Below are 21,844 nucleotides of genomic sequence, written 5' to 3'. Positions count from 1 at the left end.
TGCTGTAAGAATTAAATTGACATGAGACGGATTAACAGGAGAAAAACGAAAGTTTAATAGCATATATATATATGGGAGAAACCCAGGAAAACTGAATAACTCGCCAAAATGGCCAAAGCCCTCACCTTAAATACCATCCTCGGCAAGACAAAAAAAGATGTTGGGGGTGTGGAGAGTCAGAGACTTCAAAGGGAAGGAAAGTGATTCACAGTTAGGTGAAAGCAATCAAATGTTTGGGAAACAAGTGTTTGGCCACACAGAAACAGAAGAACACAGAGGGGAGCTCAACAAACAGGCTTTTTTAGGTTCCTCCCTGCCTACCACCTAGTTCATGTTATACTAAGGTGATAGCTCTCTTCTTGAGACAGGTTTTTTATCTGAATTTTTTTAGACAGTTAAGGAAGAGGTAACAAGAAAAACTTTCTGAATCCTTTTTTTCTTAGAAATCATCAGCTTAAAGTAATCCTAAAGTTAAAGAGACACATTTTTGGGTGGCATATGTTGTTCCCCTTCAGTATACTCTATAATATTCACACACCAATTAAATCACCTAACAATGCCTTTCTCAGAACATATCCCCATCATCAGGTGACACATGACTGTATTTCATAGCATTTAGTTCTATAAATTTCCCTCTCAGCATTGCTTTACTTGCATCCCACACATTTTGCTATGTTGTGCTTTTATTTCATTCAGTTCTCTGCATTTTTAAAATTTCTTTTGGGACTTCTTCTTTGACCCATGGATGATACAGAAATGTGCTATTTAAGTCTTAATGTCTGAAGATTTTCTCATTGGTTTTCTGTTACTGATTTCTAGTTTGATTATGTTACAGTTGAAGAACATCCTCCACATAATTTTGATTCTTTTCAATTTGTTGAGATTTGTTTTATGAGCCAGTATATGGTTTGTTATGGACTGACTGTGTCCCATAAAACTTCATACGTTGAAGCCCTGCCCCCTGATGTGGCTGTGTTTGGAGATGGGGATTCTAAGGAAGTATTTAAAGTTAAATGAGGTCATAAAAATTGGTCTCTGATCTGAGAGGATTAGTATCCTTATAAGAAGAGATACCAGAGAGCTCACTCTCCCTCTCTCTCCATGCATGCACAGAGGAAAGGCCATGTGAAGACAGTGAGGAGGGGGCTGTCTACAAGCCAGGAAGTGAGCTCTCACCAGAAATTGAATTGCCCAGAACTTTGGCCTTGGATTTCGGCTTCCAGAACTATGAGAAAATAAATTTCTGTTTTGTAAGTCGCCCAGTCTGTAGTATTTTGTTATGACAGCATGAGAAGACTAATGCATGGTCTATCTTAGTGAATGTTCCACAGGCACTTGAAAACATGTATATTCTGTTGTTGTTGAATGGAGTGTTCTATAAATGCCAATTAGATCCTGTCAGTGATGGTTTTATTCAGTTATTCTAGATCTTTGCTAATTTCCCAGCTGGCAGCTCTAGCAATTGCTGAGAGGAGGGTGTTGAAGTCCTCAACTATAATTTTGAATTTCTCTATTTCTTCTTTTAGCTCTATCAGGTTCTTCCACGTATTTCTTTTATCTTTTTTTAAATTAAGATTATGATAGTTTACAACCTTGTGAAATTTCAGTTGTACTTCATTATTAGTTATGTTGTAGGTACACCACTTCACCCCTAGTGCCCTCCCCCCACACCCACTTTCCCCTGGTAACCACCAATCAGTTCTCCTTGTCTATATGTTAACTTCCACCTATGAGTGGAGGCATACAGAGTTCGTCTTTCTCTGTCTGGCTTATTTCGCTTAACATAATACCCTCAAGGTCCATCCATGTTGTTGTGAATAGGACGACTTTGTCCTTTTTTATGGCTGAGTAGTATTCCATTGCATATATATATACCATATCTTCTTTATCCAATCATCAGTTGCTGGGCACTTAGGTTGGTTCCATGTCTTGGCTATTGTAAATAATTCTGCGATGAACATAGGGGTGCATGGGACATTTGGAATTGCTGATTTCAGGTTCTTAGGATAGATACCCAGTAGTGGGATGGCTGGGTCATAAGGTATTTCTGTTTTTAACTTTTTGAGAAATCTCCATACTGTTTTCCATAGTGGCTGCACCAGTTTCCATTCCCACCAACAGTGTATGAGGGTTCCTTTTTCTCCACAGCCTCTCCAACATTTGTCAATCTTGGTTTTGGCTATTTTTGCCATTCTAACAGGTGTAAGGTGATATCTTAGTGTAGTTTTGATTTGCATTTCCCTGATGATTAGTGATGATGAGCATCTTTTCATGTGTCTATTGGCCATCCATATATCTTCTTTGGAGAAATGTCTGTTCATGTGCCCTGCCCACTTTTTGATCGGGTTGTTTGATTTTTTGTTGTTGAGCTGTGTGAGTTCTTTATATATTATTGAAATTAACCCTTTGTCAGATAAGTAAGTTGTAAAAATTTTTTCTCAATTAGTGGGCTGTTTTTTTGTTTCAATCCTATTTTCCCTTGCCTTGAAGAAGCTCTTTAGTCTGATGAAGTACCATTTGTTTATTCTTTCTATTGTTTCCCTCATCTGAGGAGTTATGGTGTCCAAAAAGATTCTTTTGAAACTGATGTCAAAGAGTGTACTGCCTATATTCTCTTCTACAAGACTTATTGTTTCAGTCCTAATCTTTAGGTCTTTGATCCATTTTGAGTTTATTTTGGTGAATGGTGAAAAAGAATGGTCAATTTTCATTCTTTTACATGTGGCTTTCCAGTTTTCCCATCACCATTTGTTGAAAAGACTTTCTTTTCTCCATTGTATGCCCTCAGCTCCTTTGTCAAAGATAAGCTGTCCACAGATGTGTGGTTTTATTTCTGGGCTTTCAATTCTGTTCCATTGATCTGTGTATCTGTTTTTGTACCAGTACCATGCTGTTTTGATTACTGTAGCTTTGTAGTATGTTTTGAAGTCAGGGATTGTGATCCTCAGGCTTTGTTCTTCTTACTCAGGATTGCTTTAGCAATTCAGGGTCTTTTGTTGCCCCCTATGAATTTTAGGATTCTTTGTTCAATTTCTCTAAAGAATGTCATTGGGATTCTGATTGGGATAGCATTGAATCTGTAGATTGCTTTAGGTAGTATGGACATTTTAACTATGCTTATTCTTCCAATCCATGTGCATGGAATGTCTTTCCATCTCTTTATGTCGTCATCAATTTCTTTCAAGAAAGTCTTATAGTTTTCGTTGTATAGATCTTTCACTTCCTTGGTTAAATTTATCCCAAGGTATTTTATTCTTTTTGTTGCGATTGTGAATGGGATTGAGTTCTTGAGTTCTTTTTCTGTTAGTTCATTATTAGTGTATAGAAATGCTACGGATTTATGTATATTGATTTTATACCCTGCAACTTTGCTGTAGCTGTTGATTGTTTCTAATAGTTTTCCTATGGATTCTTTGGGGTTTTCTATATATAAGATCATGTCGTCTGCAAACAGTGAGAGTTTTACTTCTTCATTGCCTATTTGGATTCCTTTTATTTCTTTTTCCTACCAAATTGCTCTGGCCAACACTTCCAGTACTATGTTGAATAGGAGTAGTGAAAGTGGGCACCCTTGTCTTGTTCCTGTTCTCAGAGGGATGGCTTTCAGTTTTTGTCCATTGAGTATGATGTTGGCTGTGGGTTTGTCATATATGGCCTTCATTATGCTGAGGTACTTTCCTTCTATACCCATTTTATTGAGGGTTTTTATCATAAATGGATGTTGGATCTTGTCGAATGCTTTCTCTGCATCTATTGAGATGATCATGTGGTTTTTGTGTCTCATTTTGTTAATGTAGTGTATCACGTTGATTGACTTGCGGATGTTGAACTCTTCCATGTATTTTTGAAGCTCTGTTGTTTGATGCATACACATTTGGGATCACTATGACATCTTGGTGATGGACTCTTTTATCAGTAAATAATGTCTTTGTTTGGCCCCAGTAATGTTTTTGCTCCCTTTATCAATAGTAATATAGCCATTTCCATCTTTTTTAAAAAAATAATGTTAACATGATATATCCTTTTCCATCCTTTTACTTTCAATATACCTCTGTTGACGTGTTTTAAATGTTTTCTGTATACAGAATATTGTTGGTTTATACTTTTTTAATCTACTCTGTGAATCTCTGTCTTTCAATTAGTGTAGTTAGGTCACCTACATTTCATATAACTACAGTAGGGCTTAAATCTGCCTTTTATTATTTGTTTTCTGTTTGTTTCCTTTGTTTCTCTTTTCTTGCCTTCCTATAGGTTACTTGAACATTTTTTTAGGGTTCCTTCTGTTTTATTTATACTGCTTCTGAGTATACCACTTTGCACAATTTGTTTAGTGTTTGCTGTAGATATTACTATATATACATTTATAGTTTATCACAGTCTACTGCATCTGTGTTTACTACTTTGAAAGAAGTATTGAACCTTACTTCCTTTTACTTTCATACGTGTAAAATACGATTGTCTCAAGCATTGCCTCTATATACATTGAGCACTATAACAGATGTCACTAGAATTTTTGCTTCAAATATCACATATGACATAAATCTAATGAGGGGAAGGATAGTCTATTATATACCCTTATTTTATCCATTTATGTATTGTTATTTCCTTTTGGAGTTTCCAAGCCTTCCTCTGTTATAATTTCCTTTCTTTTCTGGAGAGTTTTCTTTAATCATTCCTTCAGAGCAGGTCAGTTAGTGATAAATTCTTTTAATTTCCCTTTGTGTGAGAATGTCTTTATTTCTACTTCATCCCTGAAGGATAGCTGTGCTGGATGTAGGTTTCAGGGTTGGTAGTTCTTTCATTTTACCACTTGAAAACGTTACTCCTTCCTCTGGCCTCCATGATTTCGGATGAAAAATGCTCTGCCATTCAAATAGGTGTTGCCCTATAAGGAATGTGCCATTTCTCTCTGGTTGCTTTGAAGATTTTTTTTTTTTGCCGTTAGTTTTCATATGTTTAATTATAATGTATCTTAGCATGGGTTCCTTTGGGTTTATCCTATTTGAGGTTCTCTCAGTTCTTAAATCTGTAGATGTAGGCTTTTTGCTAAATTTGAGAAATTTTAAGCCTTTATTTCTTCAGTACATTTTCAGCCCCACATTATTTCTTTTCTCCTTCTGGGACTCATGGATCCTTTGGGATCTATAAAGGTTAAATTTTTCATTATTGTCTCACAGGTCCCTGTGGTTCTGTTCATTTTTTCTCAGTCTGTTCTCCATTGTTCAGATTGAGTAAATTCTATCTGTCTTCTACTTAAGATTATATCTTCTATCATTCAACTCATCCAGTGAGTTTTTATTTCAGTTATTGCATTTTTAGTTCTCTCATTTCCATTTGATTCTTTTTTATAACTTTTCTTTCTTTGCTGAGATTTTCCTTTTCTAATTTCTTTTGAGGTAATTTGTAACTGCTCATTGAAGCAATTTTATGGTGACATCCTTAAAATCTTTGTCAGATAGTTCCAACTTCTCATTCACCTTAGTGTTGCCATCAATTGATTTTTCTCATTTGAGTTGTGATTTTCCTGGCTCTTGGTATGATGGGTGATTTTCTATCATATTATGTATATTTTGGATGTTAGGAGGCTATTGATCCTATCTAAATCTAATGGAGCAAGCAGTCACTTTGTTTAGGTTTAGCATGTAGGTTCTGGCTGACTGTTGTGATCCATAATCTCAATGACAATTTAGTTTCCTGAGCTTTTATGATGCTATTCTGGGTCTGCTTGAGCTCCTGCTAGATCCCTGCTCGTGCCACTCAGTGTCGTTAGATGTGGGGTGGGTATACCAGACCCACACGATTGACAGCATTTCCCCAGACCTGTTTTCGCACCACTGCGTGCCTGCTGGTGGACTTCCTACTATATCTCTGCTTTGCCTCCAGGGAAGGAAAGTGCCTCCCTGGGCTACCTTCTGCCATTAAGTGGATTGGCCAAGAGCCACCAAGCCTGGGTGGCTCTCTGTCACTGGGAGGAAGTTTGGGAGAGGCTAGGTCTGGGTCATACTCTGCTGGGTGGACAGCTGGAGACACCAAGCACACTGGTGCCTCTAGTATGAGCAGAGAGGCCTGCCTGCTATCTCTTGGTGTTAGGTGTGGAGGGAGTTGTCCTGCCCAGATTCTGCTGTTACCACTGTGGGCAGGTTGTGCTCACTTCGGCCAGCAGATGTGGGAAATGCAGTCGGTCATCACTCCCTGGATCATTCCAATTTTGCCACTGCTTCTAGTAGATCAAGCCCACTACTGCCAGTGGATATGAGTCTTCCCACTAAGTTTCTGCTGGATTTCCCTTTTTCCAGTTCTTTGGTCAGAGAGAGCAAACATTTTTGTTTTTATTTTGGGGATTATTTTGTCTATACATGTTGGTGTTTCCGGGTTGCAGATCTTCCCAGCACCCAGTCCAGGATACGTGGAAGATTAAAAATAAAGCCCCAGGGAGCACACTGTAGTGTCCTTCTCCAAGTTCTGAGCCTCTCGCCAGTACACCTTTTGCTCTCCATATTCTGGAGCCCCATTTGTGATCATATTTCTTTGTATTTAGAGTCAAGAAGCAGGGAAAATTGAATCTTTGTCATCTTTCCCCAGCCAACAACATCCTTTTTTATTGGCTTTCCAAGTAATCATTAAAACTATTTGACGTCTTTTACATCTTCATGGGCTATAGAAATAGCCAATGATTTTATATTTTAGCATATATTACCCCATACTAGAGATTGTCAAACTATGATCTTTCATCGACCAAGCTGGGCAACCCATACATTACAAAATCAGAGTTGAATAGTTGTGACAGAGACTGTATGAGTCTTATAAAGAATAAAATATTTATTATATGGCCCTTTACAGAAAAATTTTGTCAATCCCTACACTGTAATATTTTAAGCTCTATTATTTAACTGATTAATTTGGAAATATGGACACTACTACATAAAGGTGTATTATCATGATGTTAAAAAGTAAGAGAAGGTAAGTAAGATATCAATTCAAGCAACAGAGTGAATTTTTTTAGCAAGAGAGGATGATACTGCTGCATGACCAGAACCCAATTGTGGTAATATCAATTTTCATTCATTAATTTATACACACGTTTATTTAGTAAGCATGCATTGAGCACTGTAATAGGTACTGAGACACTGTCATACAGAGGATACTTAATAAGCATTTATTGAGGGAATGAATTATGAATTCTGACAAAAGTCAAAGTTCTCAAGAAACTCACAGGTTAGGACCAGACCGTTGAGGGAGATAAAAATTTAAAAAGATAATTGCATTATAAGTGGAAATGTGCTGAAGCAGTGTTATGGGAACCCTCTAGGATGATACGGCAGAAATCACAGCTCTCCATCAGAATGTTTCTTTCATTCTTAGGCACACAACTAGACCACAGTCTAGTGTCTAATGTAGTTTGGTGTGGCCAAGTGAATAAGTTGTCTCCAACAAAATGAGACCAGAAGTGACATACCCCATTTCTAGATCTAGATCCTAAAAGCTCCCATGCATGCTCCTCAGTACTCTTTCCCTTCTGGCTGCCTAGGATGTTGACATTCAGGGCAACATGGAAGCCATGTGTTGAGGACTGAAGTGCTTTCTAAGCTTAGGTCTTGAATGACAACATAGAGGAAAGCTATCCAACCAACCTGAAAAATCTCTCACAACTGTTAAAAGAGAAAGAAAAATATTTATATAGTGCCAATGTGATAAAATTTGAGGATCTATTTGTTACTGCAGCCTGGTACACCATAAATAATAAAGAAGGAATAACTTAACTGTGCTTGAGGATGCAAGGTAAGGCTTCATAGAGGAAGTAATAGTTGAGCTGGGCCTGTAAAAATGAATGAGTTGTCCTTGTGTCAATGAAGGGAATGGACATTCGGGCAGGAGGAATAGCATGTAAAAGTGCATATAGGCACAAGGTGATGTGGGAATGTCAAGATGTGTATATGTGGAGCTTGAGAGAATGAGAGAGACACAGAGAGAAAGTGATAGGAAAGGAGGCTGGAGAGCAGATTATGACTAACTTTGAAAGGTCTTTGAAAGGAGTTTAACTTTATCCTTTGAGTACTGAGGAGATAGCAAAAGTTTTTAAACTTGGAAGTAAAACAATCAAGGTAGTAGTTGAGAAATATAACTGGAAGCACCAATGGTGATAGATTCGACTTTGGTTGCATCAAAGATAAGACTCTTTATAACTACTTTGTCTTCAAGTTCCAATGCCATAATTGAGATTAGAAATTTGTTAGGATTATATCCACCACTGGAAACAAAGCATGCATATTCAAAAAGATCTCAAAAAGAAAGGTTTAGCATGGAGACAGAAGAATTAGGACTCCAGTTCAAGGTCCATTTAAAATAATAGTCTTATTATACATTAGAGATGATCATAGTAATCTGAATAGGAGATTTTAAAATTCTTAATATTTTGCAAATTCCATAATTCTTGAATATCGTGCTTTTGACTCTCAGGAGTATTAAAACTCTCAGTGAGCACTATAGGTACAAAGAGGCCAACAGAAAGAAATATAAAGTTTATTTCATCATAAAATAAACTATCATATGATAGTATATAATAGTGTCTATTTAAGATTTGGAAATCTTAACATTGATATTTGGATCTTTCACAACATTCAATTATTTTTCCTTGAAATTTATGTCTTTTAGGTCTAAAATAACATTTACGTGAGTGTAGGAGGTTTCATTTCTGTTTCGTATCACAGCTAGCCACAGATCAAAAAAAGTATTGCGTCAGCCGTCTATAGATAGCAACTCTTTATTTGTAGCATAAATTGACAGAAATTTTATATTTTAATAGTACATAAATACTTTCGAATAGTGTAAGGGCATAATAAAAGCTTTCATTAAGATTTAGAAAAGTTTGTAAAAATATAAAAGGAGGGAAATGTCATAAATTCAGAAATTGTGAAGATTAACTGAAGATAACTTTTTTCACTTCAAAGTATGGCATTGTTTGACAAGCTTATGACAAATTAATTCTTTACTGCACAAATTCAGGGCTTCTCAAATTATTATATCACTAAAGAATATTATATCATCAAGATAAATGCACAAAATATATCCATATTTTCACAGTATCACTGCCAAAAAAGAAGATGGTTCTTCCCTAATCACAAAGATGGGGGGATTCCCAAAGAGGCAACAGAGATCATTCACTCAGCATCATACACCTTTACATTTTGAAAGACTGAGCCCTATAATCCATAGAAATTGAAAGATGCTTTAATGTGGCTTTCATTCAAATTTATCACAGCTATGAAGAAAGATAACACTAAAGGTTTTGATAATGTATCTTCAAGTACAGTGGTAAGAGAAGATACCTTTAAAGGCTTTCTCTTAAAAAATTAAGCAATGAATAATGCCAAAAGACTTCAAAGCTCTCTCTTGTAATCTGTTCATCAAATAGAAAGGGAAAACAGTTGAGACAATGATTACCAGATAATTTATCTGTTTTCCATTATTGACATGTTGTCTCTAGCCCTTCTGGATTAACTGTATTATCAACCATGACTATCTGAAAATAAAAATATATCTTCAGACCAAAAATAGTAGAATATATTTTTGTGGCACATAAAGTATAGGAAAACATAAAACCACTATCATTTCTGTCCACTTGAAAAGGTTCCATTTTTAGCAACAGAACAGACTGCATGACCAGAATGATCTTCCATCTGAAAACAACAAAAATAATGGGTCAAACATTAAAAAAATATATATTTTTAGTGCCTTTTAGGATCTGACAAAAAGTGGGCAATATTTTGCCTAGGTGTTAAAAAATATGGCCTTCCAGAAATTGAAATGGAATACAGAAGCTTTTATCTTGATAACACTTGCCAAACTAAGTGGAATTAAGCATTACTTTTTGCAAATTTAAAGGACAAATGGAACAGAAGACAAAGCCTAGGGCCTCCTCAATGTGTGGAATCAACACAAGAGTCCTTATACAAATATTGCACCCCAAACTTTTGAGGTCGATTTAAGAGTAATCTAGAAATAAGTCTGCCTTTCCAATAGATCAAAAGTAAAATTGGCTGTCTTGAGCATTAATGCTGAATAATGATGGAGAAATAGAAGGGAAAATCACCTTATCTATAGAGAAGTAAGGATAAGAATGACATTGACTTCTCTTCAGAAACCACGCAGCAAGAAGAAAGTGGAGTAAAATATGAAAGTGTTAAAAGAGTCAGCAATGTAGAATTCTGTATCCAGTGAAATTATTCTTCAAAAGTGAAGGAGAAATAAAGGCTTTCTCAGAAAAAAAGGAGGGAATTTGTTGCTACTAGATCTGCCTTGCAAGAAATGTTTTAAAAAGATTTTTTTGAAAGAAGAAAAATGATATTGGTCAGAAACTCAGATCTACATAAATAAAGGAAAAGCATTAGGGAAGGAATAAATGAAGGCAACATTAAACTTTGTATTTCTCTTATACTTAATTAATCTAACAGGTAACAGTTTGTTCAAAATAATAATAGGAACAATGTATTCAGTGATATAGCTCATGGATAAGTGAAGCAAATGACAGCAATGTTATGATGTACAGGAGGGAGGAAATGGGAGTACTTTGTTACAACATACTTGCACTACTCATGTTGTAGTAGACTGTTTTTCGAAAGCGGACTTGAGTTAGTTGTAAATGTATATTGCAAATGCATGGGCAACCACTAAAAAAGTAAAAAAAGAAATATAAGTGATATGATAAGAGAAGAGAAAAAAAGAAATCATGCAAAATACTCAAAACCAGAGAAGACAGAAAAAGAATGGAAGACAAAAGACAACACAGAAGAAGAGCAACCAGTAGAAAACAATAACAAATATGGTAGATATTAATCCAATGATATCAATAATGATTTTAAATGCCAATAGATTAAATAGACCAGTTAAAGACAGAAACTGTCAGAGTGGGTTGAAAAACTAGGCCCAACTGTATATTGTCTACAAAAAAATCACTTTAAATGTAAAGACACATATAGATTAAAAGTAAAGGGATGGAGAAAGATATAACATGCCAACACTAATCAAAAGAAAGCTGGAGTAGCTTTATTAATATCAGACAAAGTAGACTTCAGAGCTAAGAAAATTATTAGGGATAAAGGGGGGCATTACATAATGTTGAAAAGTCAACTCTCTAAGAAGACATAACAATCCTTAATTTGTATGCACCTAACAACAGATTGTCTAAATAGATGAGGCAAAAATTGATAGAACTTCCAGGAGAAATCGATGAAGCCACTATTATAGGTGGAGACTTCAAAACCCCTCTATCAATAATTAACAGATCTAACAGGCAGAAAATTAATAAGGACACAGTTGAATTGAACAGCATCAACAATTAACTGGATCTAATTGATATCTATAGAATACATTATCCAACAACAGCAGAATACATACTCTTCTCAAGTTCACACAGAACATTCACCAAGATAGACCACATTCTAGGCCATAAAACACAACTTAACAAATTTAAAAGAAGAGAAATAATAAAAATATGCTTTCAAACCACAATGGAATTAAAACAGAAATCAATAACAGAAAGATAGCTGGAAAGCTCCAAAACACAACACGCTTCTAAATAATATATGGTTCAAGAAAGAATTTTCATGAGAAATTAAAACACATTTTAAACTAGATTAAAATTAAACTTAGAAAATGTGTGGGATGCAGAAAAAGTAGCAATTAGAGGGAAATATATAGCACTGAATAACAGAAAATAAGAAGTATCTAAAACCAATAATTTAAGCTTTCACCTTAGCAAATGATAAAAAAAGAAATTTTTAAAAGAACAAATTAAACCCAAAATATGCAGAATAAATAATAAAAATTAGAGCAGAAATTAGTGAAATTAAAAGTAAGAAATCAACAGAGAAAATCAACAAAACCAAAAGCAAATTCCTTGAAAAGATCAATAAAATAATCTCATGGACATTAAAAGGATAATGAAGGACTAATAAGGACAACTCTATGCTCACAAATTTGATAACTTAGATGAAAGGGAACAATTCCTTGAAAGACACAATCTACCAAAACTCTCATAAGAAGGAATAGACAATCTTAATAGGTCTATATCTATTAAAGAAATTAAACCGATAATAACATACCAAAATGGAAAGCACCAAGCCCAGATGGTGAATTCTACCAAGGCAACATCTACCAAACATTTAAGGAAAAAGTTATGCTAATTTTCTACAATCTCTTCCATAAAATAGAAGCAGAGGTGATAGGTCCTAATGAGCAATACTCTAATACCCAAAACAGACAAAGCTATTACAAGAAAAGGAAACTACAGACCAATGCCTTTCATGAACATAGATGCAAAAATCCTCAAGAAAATGTAAGCAAACTGAATATAACAATGTATAAGAAGAATTATACACTATGTCCTAGTGGGATTTATTCCAGGTATGCAAAGCTGGTTCAACATTTGAAAATCAATTAATGTAACCCATCACACCAATAGACTAAAGAATAAAAATCATATGATCATATGAATGGATACTGAAAAAGCATGTGAGAATCCAACATCATTCGTGATAAAAATTCTTAGCAAAGTAACAATAGAAAGGAACTTCTTCAACTTGATAAAGAACATCTACAAACAATCTACAGCTGACATCCTCCTTAATGGTAAGAAACAAGATGCTTTTCCCCTAAAGTCAGGAACAAATTAAGGAGTTCCATCTCACCACTCCTATTCAATATCATACTGGAAGTCCTAGATAATGCAATATGACAAGAAAAGGAAATAAAAGTATACAGATTGGGAAGGAAGAAATAAAACTCTCTTTGTTCACAGACAACATAATTATGTATAAAAACCCAAAGAATCAACAAACAAACTGGACCTAAGAAGTGACTATAGCAACATTACAGGATAGAAGGTTAATACACAAAAGTTGGCTGCTTTCTTATATACCAGCAATGAACAACTGGAATTTGAAATGAAAAACACAATACTATTGCTGTACAACATAGTATCTATAGTTAACAATACGGTATTATGCAGTTTAAAATATGTTGAGGGTATATCTCATGTTAAGTGTTATTACCAAAAACAAAACAAAACATACAAAAGAACACAATAAAATTTTTGGAGGCAGTGGATATATTTAATAGCTATGTTGTGGTGATGGTATCACGGGCATATGCACATGTCCAAACTCATCAAGATATATTCATTAAATGTGTGCAAATTTTATCTATCAATTAAACCTCAATAAAGCTAAAAAAGTTTTTTAAAAATGCAATATCATTTATATTAATACCAGGAAAATGAAATACTTAGGTATAAAGTTAACAAAATGTGTACAATTTATATGAGGAAATATGTATGATCTATATGAGGAAAATTACAAAATTCTGTTGGAAAAAATCAAAGAGTATCTAAATAAATGGAAAGATATTCCATGTACATGGATAGGAAGAAACAATCTCCAACTTAATATATAGATTCAATATAATCTCAATCAAAATCCTAGCAGTTATTTTGTGCATATCAAAAAACTGATCCTAAAGTTTACATGAAAAGGCAAAATTCACAGAATAGCCACCACAATATTGAAGGAGAAGAACAAAGTCAGAGTACTGACATTACCTGACTTCAAAACTTACTATTAAGCTACTTTAATCAAGACAGTACAGTATTAGTGAAAGAATAGACAAATAGATCAATGGAACAGAATAGAGAGACCAGAAATAGATCTACACAAATACAGTCAACTGATGTTTGATAAAGGAGCAAAGGCAATTCACTGAAGAAAGGATAATCCTTTCAACAAATGGTGCTAGAACGATTTCACACGCAAAAAAAATTAATCTAGATGCAGACTTTACACCTTTCAAAAAATTAACTCAAAATGATCACAGACCTAAAAGTAAAACACAAAACTATAAAACTTTTAGAACATAATAAAGAAGGAAATCTATGTGGCTTTGGCTTTGGCAATAACTTCTTAGATACCATACCAAAAGCATGATCCATAAAAAAATTTATGTTAGACTTCATTAAAATTAAAAATTTCTGCTCTACAGTAATCACTGTTAAGTGACAAACCACAGACTGGGGGAAAATCTTTGCAAAACACATATCAGATAAAGTACTGGTATCCAAAATATATAAAGAACTCTTAAAATTCAACAGTGTGAAAACAAACCACACAATTTAAAAATGAGCAAAAGATCTGAACAGACATCTTACCAAAGAAGATAAGTAGGTGGCAATAAGAATATGAAAAGACGCTCAGTGTCACATATCATTAGGGCATTGCTAATTAACAACAATGAGATACACTACACACTCATTAGAATGGCCAAAATCCAAAACACTGAAAACACCAAATGCCGATGAGGATGTGGAGCAACAGGAACTCTTATTCATTGCTGGTGGCAATGCAAAATGGTACAGCTACTTTGGAAGACAGTTTGACAGTTTCTTACAAAACTAAGCATACTTTTACCATATGATGCAACAATTGTGTTCCTTCGTATTTTACCCAAATGGATTGAAAACTTAGGTATACACAAAAACCTCCACACAAATGCTTATAGCAGATTTATTCATAATTTGAAAAATTGTAAACAACCAAGATGTCTTTCAACAGCTAAAGATAAAACATGGTGCATCCTTACAATGGAATATTATTCAGCGATAAAAAGAAATGAGCTATCATGCCATGAAAAGACTTGGAGGAACCTTATATGTGTATTGCTAAGTGAAAGATGCCAAACCTAAAAGGCTACACACTGCATGGTTCCACTTATATAACATTCTGAAAAGACAAAACTATGGAGACAGTAAAAAGATCAGTGGTTGCCAGAGATTTGGGGGGATGCATGGATGATTTTTAAATCACAGATGATTTTTAGAACAGTGAAATTTTTTCTGTATGATACTATAATTATGGATACATGCCATTACACATTTGTCAAAACTCATAGAATGTACAATGCAAATATTGAAGCTTGATGTAAACTATGGACCTTAAAAATAATGTATCAGTATTGGCTCATCATTTGTAGCGAGTGTACCAACTAATGCAAAATGTTAAAAATAAAGGAAATTGTTTGGTGGTGAGGGGCATATGGGAACCTTCTGTACATTTAGCTGAATTTTTTCTGTAAACCAAAAACTGCTCAAAAAATAAAAATTCTATTAGTTATAAGTTTTAAAAAAGAATGAAGAAAATCTCTGAACATCAATTCTAGGATATACTGTTAAGTGGATGGAAAAAGAAAAGTCTAACAGTATTTTTTGTATGTTATTTTTTGTGTAAGCAAGAAAGGGAAATAATAATATTGACACACACACACACACATATGTCTGTTCACTTATGTAAAAGGAAACTCAGGAAGGAAAAAGCACAAATAATGAGATTTGTACCTATGGCAGCATAAAGGACAGGGTAGAAAGGATAGGGGAAGGGAATGTGATATAAAAGATGGACGTAGTTTTGATTTGCATTTCCCTGATGATTAGTGATGATGAGCATCTTTTCATGTGTCTATTGGCTATCCATATATCTTCTATGGAGAAATGTCTGTTCATGTCCCCTGCCCATTTTTTTGATCGAGTTGTTGATTTTTTGTTGTTGAGCTGTGTGAGTTCTTTACATATTACGGGAATGCAAACTGGTGCAGCCACTATGGAAAACAGTATGGAGATTTCTCAAAAAGTTAAAAATAGAAATACCTTATGACCCAGCCATCCCACTACTTGGTATCTATCCAAAGAACTTGAAATCAGCAATTCCAAAAGTCCCACGCACCCCTATGTTCATTGCAGCATTATTTACAATACCCAAGACGTGGAAGCAACCTAAATGTCCATCAACTGATGATTGGATAAAGAAGATATGGTATATATATACAATGAAATACTACTCAGCCATAAAAAGGGATAAAATCGTTCCATGCACAACATGGATGGACCTTGAGGGTATCAAGTGAAATAAGCCAGATAGAGAAAGACAAACTCTGACTCCACTCATAGGTGGAAGTTAAACATATAGACAAAGAGAACTGATTGGTGGTTAACAGGGGAAACGGGGGGTGGGGGGAGGGCACAAAGGGTGAAGTGGTGCACCTACAACATGACTAACAATAATGTATAACTGAAATTTCGCAAGGTTGTAAACTATCATAATCTTAATAAAAAGTTAAAAAAAGATGGATGTAGTTATATTTCTCTGAGTATTCTTTTCTCTATAGTTCTGACTTTTGGAACCATGTTAACCTTCCTCATACTCAAAAAAAAAAACCCAGCTAAAGTGAAAAAGGATGGGGAAAAACACACAATAAAATGGAAACAGAAAATAATGAAACTAACTTATAACCAAACTGAAGGAGAGGGAAGAACAAACCTAAATGATGCTTGAACACAGTATTCTGACTATATATCCTAAGACTAAAAATGAAAAAAACCTGTAAACAAATAGTGAACTTGACTTACAGGGGTTTTTTTCTCACAGTGGAATGGGTTAGCAATCATGAAACTGCTTTCTGTGCATTCTAGGATTGAGCAAATGAATATATATATTATGGATAATGGGAGCCACATGTCTCACTGTTGGAAAAGGGAGTTACAACTATGGAGAAGGGAAAGGCTAGAATCAGTCCTGTGGTATCGGACTAGAACTGGAGTATCAGTGTGAACTCTGGGTTTTTATGCATACATGTCATAATATATATACTATACAATTATATTATGATATATAATTATAACATCATAATTAACATAACAAATTTGCATTTTATGTATATAAATAAGCATAAAAATATATATAAGCTTGGTCTATATAGATATAGAGGGCCTGGAAGCAATGGCACTCCAGTAGCAACAAGCACACATAGTACGCAGGACTCCTTGAAGAAATTCCTCAATCCACAGCTGGAGCTGAGAAATTAAGAGATAAGTCTGGAGTATCTTATAGAATGAAAAAGTAAAAACATGCTCAAAGAATGATGACCACACACCAATGGTACGCATGTGTCTGTATGAAAGAGCTTTCACTGGCCAGATCTAGGACTATTTGATTATCAAAATAAATAATGATGGTAATGGGTTATAACCTATCAAATAAAATAAGAGTACATGAATCCATACTACTATAAGTAAATAAATAAATATATAAATAAAGAGAAAAATATCTCATCTCTACATTAGAATGCCAACTAATAAATGTAGAAGGAATCATGGGATTAGAAAATTAAAATGTGGCAACCAAATCATCATAACAATAAATGACTCAGGCAAGAATTTCCAATGGATACTAAAACAAGTGTGTGAAAGTTTACGGGGTAATGGGATATTTACATAATTTCAAAATATCTCTCTCTAAGACATTTGTTACTTATAAACTGAAAAGTTGGAACTTTATAGTGGAGAAAAGTGGTAGAATCTATTTTAACCAAGTAAACAAAATTAATATCAACAGAAAGGAACAAATTAACATCGTTGACTCCTCATATAATGTTCTGAGACATACATAATATTATTTCCGTGGTACTCCTACTAAAATATATAGCCTAAATCTAGTCATGGAAAAACATCAAACAAACACAATTTTAGGGCATTCTGCAAAAATAACTAGCCTAAACTCTTCAAAACTACCAAGGTCATTAAAGACTAAGAAAGAATGAGGAACTGTCCTAGATTAAAGGAGACTAAAGTAACATCACAAACAAATGTGATGTGTGATGCTGGATTGGAACCTGGACCAGAAAACAAAAATCTTTTTCTATAAATGACATCATTAGCTTAATTGGCAAAATTTGAGTGAAGTCTGTATATTAGATAATAGTAAGGAATCAATGTTAATATCCTTATTTTGATAATTGCGGTGTGGCTATATAAGAAAACATTTTTATTTATTCGTTTATTTATTTTTGAGGAAGATTAGCCCTGAGCTAACTACTGCCAGTCCTCCTCTTTTTGCTGAGGAAGCCTGGCCCTGAGCTAACATCCATGCCCATCTTCCTCTACTTTATATGTGGGACGCCTACCACAGCATGGCTTGCCAAGTGGTGCCATGTCCGCACCCGGGATCCGAACCGGCGAAACCGTGGGCCGCCAAAGCAGAGCGTGCGAACATAACCACTCGGCCACGGGGCCGGCCCCAAGAGGCTAGATCTTAAACTTTCTCACAACAAAAAAAGAAAGGATAATTATGTGACATGATGGCGGTGGTAGCTAATGCCACAGGGGTGATCATATTGCAAATATATAAATGTATCAATCAACATGTTGTACACCTTAAACTTACACAATGTTATATGTCAGTTATATCTCAATTTTTTAAAAGTGTAAGTTATAAGAATAGATTTATTTTTAAATCATAGTTGTGTTTGTGCATATTTGTGGAAGAAAATAGCAAAAAGTTAACAGTGGTTATCTTTAGGACTAGCTTGTGGAATTCTGGGTGACTTTTGCCTGCTTCCTCCAACTTTTCTCTACTCTCTGAAGAATTTTACAAGCATGTATATCACTTCTACAACCAGAAAAAATCAATAAATTCTTCCATTTTCTGGAAGAAAAATAGACAAAGTATTTGTGCTCTTTGATATATTTCTTGAAATGCATCCTAAGGGAATGATCAAGAATGCAAACAAAAGTTTAATCACAGAGCTCTTCATTGCAGTCTTGCTCATAATAACTGAAAGTTTGGGTGTCATATAGTTAAGTAAATTTCTGGTTTGCCTCTATCTTGAAATATTATGTAGCTACTAAAAAGAAAATGATCTGATACTTTTCTTTTATTTTTCCAGTTTTATTAAGGTATAATTGGCAGATAAAAATTGTAAATATTTAAGGTGTATAATGTAATGATTTAATATGCACATACATTGTGAAATGATTACCACAATCAAGTTAATTAACACATCTATCACTTCACATAGTTACATTTTGTGTGTGTGTGATGAGAACACAGGATCTACTCTCTGAGCAAATTTCAAGTGTACAATACAGTAACAGTAACCATAGTCACCACAGTGTAAATTACATCTCCAGAATTTATTCCTCTTAGAACTGAAAGTTTATACCCTTTGACCAACATCTCTCCATTTCACCTACCTCCCAGCCCCTGTCAACCACCTTTCTATTGTCTGCTTCTATGAGCTCAACTTTTTTAGATTCCACATATAAGTGAGATCATACAGTATTTGTCTTTCTGTCTGGCTTATTTCATTTAGCATGATGTCCTCCAGGTTCATAGATGTTGTGGAAAATGGCAACATTTCATTCTTTGTATGGCTGAATAATATTCTATTGCATATATACATGTATATATATACCTGCATATGCATTATGTAGCTATTAAAAATAAATATATATATCTCAGTTTCCTTATGCATTCATCTGTGGATGGATGATTAGGTTGTTTCCATATCTTGGCTATTGTAAATAATGATGCAATGAACATAGGGGTGCACATACCTTTTTCAGTTAGTGTTTTTTGTTTTCTTCAGATAAATATTCAGAAGTAGAAATGCTGGATCATATGGTGGTTCTATTTTCAATTTTTTGAGGAGCTCCATACTGTTTTCCATAGCAGCTGTACCAGTTTACACTCCCACCAACAGCACGACAGGGATCCCTTTTCTTCACATCCTCATCAACATTTTTCTCTTATTTTTTTAAAAAAATATTTTATTGAGGTCACATTGGTTTATAACACTGTGTAAATTTCAGGTATACATTATTAAACATCAGTTTCTGTATAGACTGAATCGTGTTCACTGCCAATAGTCCAGCTTTTATCCATCACCATACATATCTGCCTTTACCGCTTTCACGCTCCTCCCGCCCCCTTCCTCTATGGTAAACAAAATCTGTTCTCCTTATCTGTGTGTTTGTGTGTTTATTTTCCACATATGAGTGAAATCATACAGCATTTGTCTTTCTCTGTCTGACCTATTTCACTTAGAATAATACCCTCAAGGTCCATTCACATTGTCACAAATGGCACAATTTTGTCTTTATGGCCGAGTAGTAATCCATTAAGGAAAAAAGATAGAGGACACAAATAAATAAAATCAGAAACTAAAGAGGAGAAATTACTATAATGGCATGAAGTACAAAGAATTATAAGAGAATACTATGAAAAGCTATATGCCAACAAATTGGATAACCTAGAAGAAATGGATAAATTCTTAGAATGATATAACCTCCCAAAACTGAATCAGGAAGAAATAGGGAATCTGAATAGACCAATCACAAATAATGAGATTGAAATAGTAATCAAAATCCTCCCAAAAAACAAACGTCCAGTACCAAACGGCTTCTATGGTGAATTCTACCAAACGTTCAAAGATTTAATACCTATTCTTCTCAAATGCTTCCAAAAAATTGAAGAGAACAGAACGCTTATCTTTTTAATGATAGCCACTCTAACAGGCATGAGGTAATACCTCATTGTGGTTTTGATTTGCAATTATCTGATAATCAGTGGTGTTGAGCATCTGTTCATATATCTGTTGGTCATCTGTATGTCTTCTTTAGAAAAAATGTCTATTCAGATCCTCTGTCCATTTTTTAATCGGATTATTTGTGTTTTTGCTATTGAGTTGTATGAGTTCCTTATGTATTTTGGATATTAACTCCTTATCAGTATATGGTTTTCAAATATTCTCTCCTATTCTCCAGCTTGCCTTTTCACTTTGTTGATCGCTTCATTTGCTGTACAGAAGCTGTCTTAGTCCATTCAGGTTGCTATAACAAAATACCACAGACTATCTTATGAACAATAGAAGTTTATTTCTCACGGTTCTGGAAGCTAGAAGTCTGAGATCAGGATGCCAACATGGTGAGATTCTGGTGAAGGCCCTCTTCTAGGATGCAGACAACTGACTTCTTGCTGTGTCTTCTCATGGCAGAAGGGGACCCAGTGGGTCCCTGGGCAGGCAGGAATTCTCCTGGACTTTAGTTAAGTGGGGCTGGAAGTGGTTCACTGGGTTGCTTCAGGATATGCATTCACACTGAGGTTAGTGGGCCTGGCTCTGGGGGCATTGACAAATGTGTCTCCTGGTGGGTCCCTGGGTGGGCAGGAGTGCTTCTGAATCATGGCATGGAGTGGCTGGAACTAGCTTACAATACTGCTTCAAGATCTGCAGTCAGGTGAAGGCCGGTATACTTAGCTCTGGGAGCACAGATGGGTGTGAATCCCAGTGCATCCCTGGGTGGGTAGGACTGCTCGCTGAACACAGCTGAGAATGCTTAAAGTCAGGTCACTGGCTGCTTCAGGGTCCACAACCAGGACCAAGTTAGGTGGGCCTGATACCTGAGGCATGGGCAGGTGTGACTCCTGCCAAGTCCCTCGGCAGATGGTACCACTTAGTGGTAGGACCAAGGCTAAATGGGGCCGTATCTGAATCCACAGGGAGACAGGGCTGTTGCCCAGCCTGTAGCCAGGACCACGGTGGGTGAGTCTGCCACCTGGATATGGGCTAGCCTTCTCAAAATGCTCCTCCTCAGTCTTAGTCTCCACCGGAGTGTCACAATCTACTGCCTGGATTCCAAAGCTCCCGCAAAGGAACTTTTGTCTGTGGATGGCTGCCAAATTATTGTTGTGGAGAGAGTATAAGAGCAGGCAACCTCATATTCTGCCATTTTGCTGACGTTACTCTCTTATAGATTATATAACATGAGAAAATGCAAAGCTGATACAAAATTAAACAAAAAATAGACTTGTAGTTATAGTATGTTTTTAATTAAGAAGAATATGAAAAAGCCTAAATAAGATTGATTTTTAATTTCTTATTTATATTTATGTTTTTCTCAATGGGACTGTATTACCCATATAATATGTTTAAGTTATGAACATAGAAAACGAGCATTTCCTCATGAAGT

This window comes from Equus caballus, chromosome X (genome assembly GCF_041296265.1).
Source record: "Equus caballus isolate H_3958 breed thoroughbred chromosome X, TB-T2T, whole genome shotgun sequence".
NCBI classification, from domain to species: Eukaryota; Metazoa; Chordata; class Mammalia; order Perissodactyla; family Equidae; genus Equus; species Equus caballus.
Note: the sequence above shows the minus strand (reverse complement) of the source record.